The sequence below is a fragment of the Labeo rohita genome, unplaced genomic scaffold (assembly GCF_022985175.1).
Source record: "Labeo rohita strain BAU-BD-2019 unplaced genomic scaffold, IGBB_LRoh.1.0 scaffold_150, whole genome shotgun sequence".
In the NCBI taxonomy this organism is placed as follows: Eukaryota; Metazoa; Chordata; class Actinopteri; order Cypriniformes; family Cyprinidae; genus Labeo; species Labeo rohita.
Genome location: NW_026127670.1, coordinates 1 through 11,756, shown reverse-complemented (window position 1 = coordinate 11,756; position 11,756 = coordinate 1).

Below are 11,756 nucleotides of genomic sequence, written 5' to 3'. Positions count from 1 at the left end.
ACAAGGAGGTGTTATTGTTGGGATCATAAGATTCTAATAGTCTCTTGAGAGTCCATAAGGATGGCCATAAATTAAGCATATAGCGTTAGTTCTGGCAGGTCACATGAGTCAAGCTCGCATCAGCTGACTCTCAGCTGATCACATCTACCTATAGGAATACGACTCCTATCATGACATGACATATAAGCTCTATTCAGTATTATTCGGCAGCTCGTCGCTTGCTCAGGAGCAAAACAGATAGTCAGCGATTCCATTCTCTTTAAGCATTCAATCAGGAGTTCGCAACAGGGGTTCATTCCCACAGAGTTTCTCACCAAATTCGAGTTCTTGAACTCGAATGCGAAATCGCCGTGTTGATTGATATAAGCTGATGGATTCGGAAGAAGCACTGCTTCTTGCAACTATACATCATGATGTAAACACTGCCCGCGATGCCCGCAATTTTCGCTGTTCTGCTAATGTGCCTGCATCACGAGATCAGCTTTCCCGGCTAGAAGCAAGATATCAAGAAGGGTTAAAAGCATCCAAGTAATAACTGGCTACTTCACCCTTTATTTATCTCTGGATATCTTCACGAAGCTAAGCTATTATTTATTTAATTCTCTTTGACTAATGCTATGTTGTTAAATATGCTATTGTTAAATATTGCTCATATTTTAAGGGTAGATATTCAGTAACGTTTGTTTGCTAGGCATCCTGTTGCTTAGGCTTATTGGTTGTATTGTGACACGCTGGTAATATTACTAGTTAAACTTACTACAGCGAGACTTGTTTTTAAATCTATTGTCAAGGCTGTCGGAGTCTTGCTGTTTTAGCATTGGGGATGCGGTTTCATTAAATTTATCTACTATTATTTCCAAAATGCTGTGTTTTAGTCAGTGATATGCTGTTGCTTAAAGCTGTGAAGTGTATCGGTTACATGCTTGATATGATACTTAACCCTCTAATGCATGAATTATGGTTTTGTACTCAAAAAAAATATTTAATCTAATTTTATGGAAGATTTAAGATAACAGATTAACAAAATTTAAAAAAATTAAAAACACCACCCCCCCCTTAGTAGATTTTATTTTGTTGCCCCAGGGCAACGCTATGCAGTATAGGTAGTAAATCACAGAGAAAAATTTAATATTGTCTCAACATTTATTAGGAAACTTGAGGGAACAGGTACTCTTCTGAACTAAAAAATGTGTTTCAGATATTTAATTGACATTTGTCCACTTCAAATATGTCTTAACAAATATTTTATTTAACCAAAACTTGTTGTCAGTCCATACAAATTCAACAAATAGTGGCCATTTTCTTTTAAAATCATGCTGTAGACATGTTTGCAGAGTTCACTTTCTCACTCTGTGTGAAACTTCAAGAAGCAGTTTGTAGTGCTTGTGAAGCAGAGGTGGGCATTACACTTCCTGCATTTAGCTTTTGGAGTGCCTTTGTAGCCTGGTACCCTGCACCTGCCCTTCTTCTCACTCATGATAATCTAGTGGGATTGGGATTGGAGCAGTGGGTCCCTGCCTCTTCTTTGTCTCATAATCACTTGAAATTCCACCACTGGGCCGTCCTTTTTTCTTTTCCAGACTTTTCCCAGATTTGCAGAGACCCTGTGCAATGTAGATTTGAATGCATACAGCCGCATGACCTCAGCATCTGACAGGTTATTGCAGCAGTGCTCAACCCTGTTCCTGGAGATCTACCTTCCTGCAGAGTTCAGCTCCAACCCTACACAAAGACACCTGAACCAACTAATTAGGATCTGAAGGAGCACTTGATAATTACAGACAGGTGTGTTTGAAATGGGTTGGAGCTAAACTCTGCAGGAAGGGAGATCTCGAGGAACAGGGTTGAGCACCCCTGGGTTATTGCATTTACAATGCCGTTTGTACAACAACCAGCAGATCACCACAATCGTGTCTAGAAAAACAGACGATGATACCACTTTTTTGATCTGATTTTGGTTCGGTAGAGGGCTATAAGTGAGTCGAGGAGGTGTAACAGTGAACGCTGAGGCGGTGTAGAATCCAATTGCAGAAGTTTATTATAAACAACAGCAAACATACACGATGAAACAGGCAGAGGGTCAATAACCGGAAAGGCAGTCCAAAACGTACAACACATAAACGTAATCCAGGCAGCAGAGAGATAAAGCAGGCAGTGGGTCAAATACCGTAAAGACAGTCCAGAAACAGCAAACAATCCAACAGGGGTAATCCGTAAATCAAGAGTCCATAAACAAAGCAAGGTCGCAACAGGTAATCCAACAGAGTAATATTATAAACGCTTGGTAAGGCAGGTGAAACTGGCAATACTTCGCAAACAAGTGAGCACATGGTGAGTCCTTATATACTGCCAAACAGGAAGTGACAGTAGAAGCAGCAGAGGGAGCATGCAAGCAGTACTGGGGTGAGGGCTCCCTCTGCTGGCTTGGCGTTACAGGAGGTCCACCCCTCCCATGTGCTGATTATAGTCTCTTATAACAGCAGGACAGCCCTTGACAAGCTAGCTCAAGTTGTAGTGGGACAAATAGCTTATCTCTGTTCTTTCTACCATAAAATGTCCCTGCATCAATTTTCCTGTAAACATCAGTGCATAAAACAAAGCAAAATCAAAAAGACTGATATCGGCATTCAAAAAAGTCAAATGTCTGTCTTTAGCATGTTATTGCATTGAAAACTAGCCTTCAAAAATAAAGTAAAAATTATATATATTTCTTTATTATTATATTGAGCACAAATAAATGTAATGATATGTGATTACATAAAAAAACATTGTCAATGAAGGCCTTCTTGAAAAGTACCCCTTACTGCATAACGTTGCCCTGAGGCAACAAAAAGAAAAACTGAATTGATTAACATGCTAAATAAAAAAAAAGTGAATAAAACCTGACAAAATGCTTATCTACTCCTTCATGCACACATACATATTTTTTATTTACAATTTATGTCATGTTAAATAAGATTACTAAAGCAAATAATCTCACTTTCTTGTCACAGCATGCACTCCTGTGACCACGTGTCAGAAAAGGAGGTCCTGCCTTCAAATAATGCTTGATAGAGACTGACACCCCTTTTTGGACTGTTTCATAACAATTATTTGACCGTTTTGATTGGTTGAAATCTTTTAAAAAAACATGTAATGGAAATGGGGCTTAAGAAAACCTTCTGTTGCCTGAGGGCAACGCTATGCAGTAGAGGGTTAACGCGCTGTATTTAGATTTTGCTACTTAAAAAAAAAAAAAAAAAAAAAAAAAAAACGCTTATTAAATTATATGCTGTACTGTATTAAAGGAGCATGCTGTTCTTCTCAGCTTCTTATTAAAGAAGAGCACCCCTTTGCTGCTTTTCTTCTTCTGTAAAAGTCATGCTGCCCCAGTCTATGCTATTTCAGAAGGTCTTGCTTTAATGATATCACAATATTGGGATTTTGCTTGCTTGTTTATCTAGTGTTCAGTATCATGTTTGTTGCTAGACCTGCTTGTACGTACCTGCTGGTACGCAAACAAAATGCTGAGCTTTGCCATTGTTTATTTCTCCCCAACTTAAAGCAACATTTAAAAAAAAAAAAAAACTTGAACTCTAACTTATACAGGTTAGGATGTTAAATGCTCCAGGCAGGTACTACATTAAAGGGGCTTGCTGCTCTTCTTAGCTGCTTATAAGAAGAGCACCCCTTTGCTGGTACCCTTCTCGCTAAGGGGCTGCCGCCCCATTCTTTGTTATTCCGAAGCACATGCTCTTTCAGATATGCCATCAGTTGTGTTGGGGGGGTTCTGGCCTGTCGTTTGTGTTGGGGGGTTATTATTGCGGCTCTCCCTGCTCATTCATGACATGCTGCATGGATGGGCAGGGAGTTTTTTGCCCAGAACAGAACCATCCCACCAAACCAACTGTATACTAACTGTCTATCATTTTGACGACAGTGGTCCTGACAGAAATGAAGTTTATTGTTCAGGCTGCTCGGAGGGGGGACAGCTTTAGATTCTCCTGGAATGTAGTGATGCTGTTTCTCTTTTGGCGATTTGTTCGATAGAGGCCTTACACTTAGGATGTTACTAACATGTTGTTAGCATTATTCTAGTCTCGCGTAGCCAGACCTTCAGACTGACGGCTGAAGGTCTGGAATTCATAGCAGGTTTCTTTGGCCAAGGCCCGCCCATAAGGCCGTTTGACCGACATGTCAAACAACCAATCACAGTTAGTTTCGTTCAGCGTCACGTTTCGGGGCGTGGAAATGTCCCCACAACAACAGACCGGTGTGCAACAAGTCAGTCAGCATAGAAAATCAAAGAAGGAGAAGAAAACAAGCAGTAAGTCATTGATCTGTTCGTGCACGTATAACAACAATGGCGTCTGCATTATATCTCTTTTTGTCTCCACTAAGTGCCTCAAACAAAACTCCTGGACATCTCTTAAAGAGTCTATGCCGTGAACCTCGCATACTTTTGAGAATCCTACATTTAGCTGAGCTAAATGCTCATTGTCACTCATGTAAACACGACAGTTTTTCTTCTGCAATCACACATCTGCGCTTTGTTTTCCCTGCGGACCGAAAATAAACGCGGCACTCGCGTACCCCGGAAATCCGATAAAATTCAACCAATCAGATGACGACTTCGACATTCCTGAAGTGCTTCCAGTTAAGTGTACTATATGCATCAGACGTTTAGCCAACGTTCCGTGGGCGTGACGTCTGAGGCTGAGACTAGCATTATTCTAACATGATTAGCATGTTACTAGCATGTTGTTAGCATGTTTCTAGCATGATTAGCTAGTTACTAACATGTTGTTAGCATAATTCTAGCATGATTTGCAAGTTACTAACACATTACTATCATGATTCTAGCATGATTAGCATGTTACTAGCATGTTTCTAGCATGATAAGCATGTTAGTAGCAAATTACCGAGTTACTAACATGTTGTTAGCATAATTCTAGCATGATTTGCAAGTTACTAACACATTACTATCATGATTATAGCATGATTAGCATGTTACTAGCATGTTTCTAGCATGATTAGCATGTTACTAGCATGATTAGCAAGTTACTAGCAGGTTTTTAGCATAATTCTAGCATGATTAACGTTAGTTTGAATGAGTTTGAATGGATTAGAAATACAGTACATAAAAGGGAAGTTTGATTGAGTCTCAAGGGATTCTGTGAGTTTTGACAGTTGGAGTTTGAGTAGTCTTGGCTCATTTGAACATTCCATCGATATAAGTCTATGGGTCTATGTCATATTTAGGAAAACCGTAAGTCTGATCAGTTAGAAAAGATATAGCAACTCAAGTCTGAAGATCTGGGCTGAGTCTGGAGTTTGTAGAGTTACATTTTAGTCTCAGAAGAAGAAGAAGAAGAAGAAGAAGAAGAAGAAGAAGTTTAAATACCATTTCAGTAAGTTGGCTTTCTCAATAAATTGGATAAGACAATATCTTCAAAATCCTTCATCTGTCTGGAATATAATTCCTCGGTTTATTTTCTCTCATTTGGGTGGGTTAGAATTTCTTTTAATGTGTAATTTTAAAATAGAAAAACTTCCAATTAAACTTTCTAAATTTTAACAACAAGTACTTGCTGCCTGGAGTTTACTTTTATAAACAAAATGTTCCCCCTTAAAGTTGTCTCACCTGGAATAATGCTAATATTTTGTATTGAAATACTGTTTTTTTCACAGTTGGTTTAGTAACGGGTTGTTATTAGTGAGTCAGTTGTGTAATAATGAAGGGACTTTACTTACGTTTGAAGACATTATCTCATGATACAAGTTTCGTGTTCTAAGTTAAGTTTTGCCGCTAAGACTTTGTGCCTGCCTCAGAACCTCAACCAGCGTACACGACTCCATCCTCCAGCCAACGCCCAAGACAGCACTATGAACAACCACGAACTTCCAGCCAATCAGCAACCTTGGGGAACCCCTTTCTGCATTATGTCATCAAAGGAAACCCCTTAACACAAAGGCAACTCAAGTACAACCTCCAGATTCTAGCTGAACTGGTGCATTTGATATAAAGTTTAATAACCTCATTGAGAAACTCAATGCAAGGGTTAATTAAATGATTGATTGCCATGTATTTTATTTTAAAAATAATAATAAATAAATAAAAATTAATATTTTTACTAAACTATGCACTGCTCTCGGGGCAGGAGTAAAATAACAGTACTAAAGTGAATTATGCACTGCTCTCGGGGCAGGAGTGTTCAATAGGTTAGTATTACTGTTATTTTTACTAAACTATGCGCTGCTCTCGGGGCAGGAGTAAAATAACAGTACTAAAGTGAATTATTATTATTATTATTATTATTATTATTATTATTATTATTTATTATTATAACTTATTTAACCACACACTATTTTTATAAAAACAAGCTTTTGATATATTATCGCTTTAAGCTTGTAAATCCCTTTCTTTATAAAGTTACAGATGGTTGCAGTAGCTATAGCTAGCTAACCAACATTTGTCTAACATTAATCACTTAACATTAGACAAATGACACCACTATTCTGTCCTTGCATTAAAAAAGCTTTGTAAAGAATATTCTGACTTGTTTTAATAATTTGTTGCATCATTTTAAGTTAAGCATCACATTAAGTCATGGCTACGTTGTGTTAATTTGACCAAGCTTGTTTAAGTCAAAACGAGGGAACCTAGAAAGATGTGGCCACGATTTACATAGGTCTATATATCTAACGTTATACATTAAATATATGTAACAATTGATGTATCGTGCTAAATGTATAAACGGTGAGAAGATACCACAACGCACAACGTTACTCATAAGAATTTGTTTCCTCCTTTTAGTAAATCTAGGCCACGCTGTGCTAGCCTAATTCGTTTCGTCGTTTTGATTTAAGTATATGACGTTACATTTGTCCACATGTCTTGTTCAGGGCTCTGTACTAAATAATATTGTAGACTACATGCAGCTGTTAAATACATAGCATCAATCAAAAATGTTTAAGTAAATTTGATTTAATTTCACTTACCATTACAACATCAGGTTAATGGCGGCGATTTCTCCGACTGCAAACTGAAATGCGGGGGCGGAGCATAATTAACGTACATCTCGAGTTAGATTAACACTGATGATGAACTCCGTAAAATAACTCCGTAAAAACAACACCGAGCACGATTTTACTCTAAATGTGTTAAAATAACACTTTGAGTGTTGAAATCAACTAGAAAAGACATTCTGCAATTCAGTACAAATACTCACAGTATTGCTGCTGAACATAGCTGATCTCGTTGTAATTCTAGTCTTTCAGAAGCTTCAGAGCATCAGTCTGCTGCTTGATCACTAGAAAATGTGGGATTACAAATTTAAGGATCTGTTTAATATCTGCAGATCCCACATCCTAACATAACATCATATAAAAATCTAAGGTGATCTACATTGTATTGGACATTTAATGTAAACATAATGGCATCTGTTTGCAAAGTTTTAGTTCTCGTGACTTATCCTTATGATGTTGACAGAGTCTTAGTTCCCGCAGCGGTGATGTCATTAGGATTATTTGGATAGGTCTGCTGAGGTGTTACAGTTGGGGGAAGGGTAACGTCCTGTATCCTCTGTTCTTGATCTGATCAAAGGATGTCACCTCTGTGTACTGTGTCAATATCTCTAAGGCCCACCTACTAAATGTATATAAACTACAATGTATCACAAGAGTTCTGCTGAAGATACCCAAGTGTCCTGGTCTTCGCTTCTGAATTTCCAACAAAAATCATCATCAGTGTCTCTTCTTCTGAAATGATTGTCTTTTCTGCTTTATTAGGTCCCCATGAGCACAACAGCTTTATATGACAGGAGTGACACAGCAGCCTCTGAGCCTCAGCTCTTATTTAAATAACATTCAGGTCACTGTCTGCTTAGTTTCATTCATAAATCTGTTAATATAGTGCTTTATAATATGAAATTAGTCTTTTAATATCTTATATTAGGGCTTTTATAGGGTTGAGTTACAAAGAGAATCAATATTTCTGTAACAGAATTGTGTTAATTCAAATAAACCCAGACCCCAACATCCTAGAAGGGTTATTTATTGAACTTCGTCTAGATACACTGTTAAATATTTGATGTAAAAAAAAAAAAGCAGCCAAATCTTGATAATATACTGTATTCTTAGTAATATTTGTCATTTTCGAGGAAGTATCATACTGCAATATACTGTGAATTATCAGCTCAAAGCTGACACTCGGGTGCAGGTGTTTTATTGTTTGGTTTAATGTTTCCATTGTGGAGATCAGAGTTTGCTTTATTTGGGCTTCTGACCCCCCGACCTTTGAACATTAGATTATTTTTGGCTGCAGTAACTGTGTCTTTAAAATACATTTCTTATAGCAAAATAAAAATGAAAAAAGCTAGCTAATGATGCTTTTGGGAAACGCAGTCAGGGATCCGTTCTTCATACCTCGCTAACTCAGCTGGATTTGATTGTTGTCGATTTCGCTTAATATTGGATTATTTGGTTCTTCAAAGCTCATCCCGGAGTTGCTGTCATTGCAACAAGTCCGTAAGATTAAACCTGTTTGGGAGTGTCAGGGATTCCACACCATCACAAACACTTCAGTCACCAGTCTCAACATTCACCTGCTCACAGTCACCTGGCTTCTGATTACACACCTGCAGCCACTAATCAGGACTCATAAATGCACGCTACCTTCAGTCTCTCATCGTCTAGTCTACCATTCACTGAGTTGGACATACCAGACTACCTACCTGCTCATGCTTACCTACTGCTCCTCCACCGCTCCTGCGATGCCAAACTCCACCATTATCTGGGGAAACCTGTAAAACAAACCATCTTCAGACTGATCAGCTAAGAACTTCATAACTGTTTACTTTGAACAATACTTACCTGCTTCCTGCCATTCACACTCATGATCTGCATCTGTTCAATTAACTAACCTGTTCTGACCATTCACCTCTGTTTCCGGCTCATTCTGTGACAAAAGACTGGACTGTAGCATCACATCCATGGATCCCTGGCACCCCACTCCCACAGAGGTCCTGGAGGATATGGTCAATGCCCTCCAGGCCTCCCTCACTCTGGTCACAACATCGACATCTGCCTCTGTAAGTCCTATCCAGGTGAGTGATCGTTGTTAGTTTGTCCTCTGGATAATATCTTCAGACGATTGGCCAGACTGATCATAAGATCCAGGAGCTTATGGATCTTAGGTCCGGGCCTACTGCCACGATGACCAACAAAGCTGGAGTCCTTTACTTCCCTGGCCAGAGTATGCACAAAACTCCCACCAGGTGGATGAACCTCCTCCTCCTCCAGAGATCCTGGACCAGCCCTCCATCTACCAGGTCCGGGACATTCTGCATTTACGATGATGGGCTGGCCGGCTTGAGTACTTGGTTGATTGGGAGAGATACGGACATCGTTTAATGTGAAGCTTGTCATTAAATCAGCACAAAGGGAGATATAGTAAACATGTACTGATTAAACAGAAATATAAAAAAGAAAACCTTATTGTAAATAGCTAACCAGCACCATGCATAGATGTGCATATTAGAATTACACTCTTAAAAATAAAGGTGCTTCACGATGCAAGAACCTTTTTTGTCTAAATAGATCAATAAAGAACCTTCTGAAGAACCTTTCTGTTTCACAAAAGTTTTTTTTTGTGGTGAAAGAAGGCTCTTCAGATTATAAAAAGGTAAAAAAGAAATTATTCTTTAAAGAACCATTGACTGAATGGTTCTTTGTGGAACCAAAAATGTTTCCTTTATGGCATCGCTGTGAAGAACCTTTTAAAGGACCTTTATTTTTAAGAGTGTACTTTGTACAAAGTTTTGACCTGTACACATAATACATCAATTTTTTTTTTTATAAAATGTGATCAATTGTCAGCTCGATGCTGTACACCTTTTTAGAGGCACTTTGAGTACATCATTGCTGAGGCACCTGTGCAGGACAAAGGGGAGCCAAATGAGTCCCACATTTATGCCAAATCTGGTGAGACACTTACTGTCTCAGGCCCCTCTCTCATCCGCACTAATGCTGGGTAAGAGTAGTATGATATGTATGTATGTATGTATGTATGTATTTATTTTTTTTTTTTTTTTAAGGGGAATTTCACGTTGTTTTTTGGTCATTTTCACAGCTTTCACGAGACTGTCAATTTAATGAGAGGTTACTCACTGTAGGAGACATTTTTGGTTGTTTGTAATTTTCTTTCACACCACTAGAGGGTGCATCGTGTATTTATGCTCTCAAATCAACTCAGATCTGTGCGCCAATTGAAGTAAGAAAGACAAAAGGAAGGCACCTTCATTAGATTCAGGAGTGTGTAGGAGATGAGAGAATGAGAGATGTGGTAGCAGGAAGAAAGATGTTATTATAACAAGAATGAAAATTGGACATTTAGCATTAAATTACAATTTACACAAAATAGGAAAACATGAAACTGGCAGCTGTAATAAATGTGTGAATCCAGAAACAGTACAGCATATTTTAATGGAATGTGAACCTTATGAAAGAGAAAGATATCAATTTAAACAAAAATTAGGATTGATGGGATATGACAAAGTATCACTCAAGACCCTATTAGGGAGTAGACAATTGCACTCAATAATTAATGAGGAATTGTTCAATTATTTTAAAAAGACAGGAAATATGGCAAGAATATGTGTTTGTAGTAATTAGTGTTTTTTTCTTTCTTTCTTTCTTTCTTTCTTTCTTTCTTTCTTTCTTTCTTCTCCGCCCATCTTCTCTTTTTTTCTACCAAATCTATGTACACTCCATACTCCAGATCAGTAGGTGGCGGTAATACACCTTTTACGTTGGTTTGCCAAAACAGGAGGCAACACGGTCAGGTCCAATTGTTTCACAAACTGTTCTTGTTCAGGAAGCTAAAGAAAAGGCTGAAACACTAGAGAGACTGAGATTTATCTTTAATTTGTTCTTCACTGTTGTTTTTAAAACAACTAGTTATTCTTACATTTATGATTAATTTTGAAACCGTATACTTCCCTACTATATAGTAGGCAAAAAGTAGTAGGCGAGTGAATAATTATGGTTGAATCTTAAGTATTCATAAATAAGTAGGTGAGATTTAGTAGGCCAGTGCACTAATTCTCTCGAGATTCAGATGCATGTATAATTAATTTGCGTTCTAATATGCCTACTAACCTGCTATTCATACGGATCATGTGATGATACTGTGCTTTATCGCCACCATTTTTGTGTCCGCCCTACATATACCTGTTTCAGTCTATGGTCACAGCAGCCACAACTACCAGAGGAAGATTAACGAACAGGGCCGACCCTGCCCAAATTTGCTGCCCTAGGCAAGATTTTACCTGCCCCCTCTTGCCTCTTTTTACCAATAATCATTGTGTTCAAACATGCACACAGAAACTGCATAGCTAGATTTTTCAAAAGTGCATCTGAAGAGAGAAATGCAGGACTATGTGTGACTACTGGGTGTTACATTTTCTTATTAAAAAAGAAAACCAAACAGAATAGGCAAAAAATATTTATCTTTAAACTATATTATTATTATCATTATGGTTATTATGGTTATTAATAATGAATAGATCTAAAGCTTTTGAGACTATTATTTTGTGTTATTTAATTTGTCATTAAGGTGTAAGCAAAAACATGAGTGTATGCATATTTGAAAACAATGGTTATTTGAGGGAAAGGTCTGTGAGGAAAGGGGCGGCAGGTAAAATCTTGCCTAGGGCAGCAAACTGGCCAGGGCCGGCCCTGGTCAGCGCTGGTGCCCCCATACGCATGGTAACGTA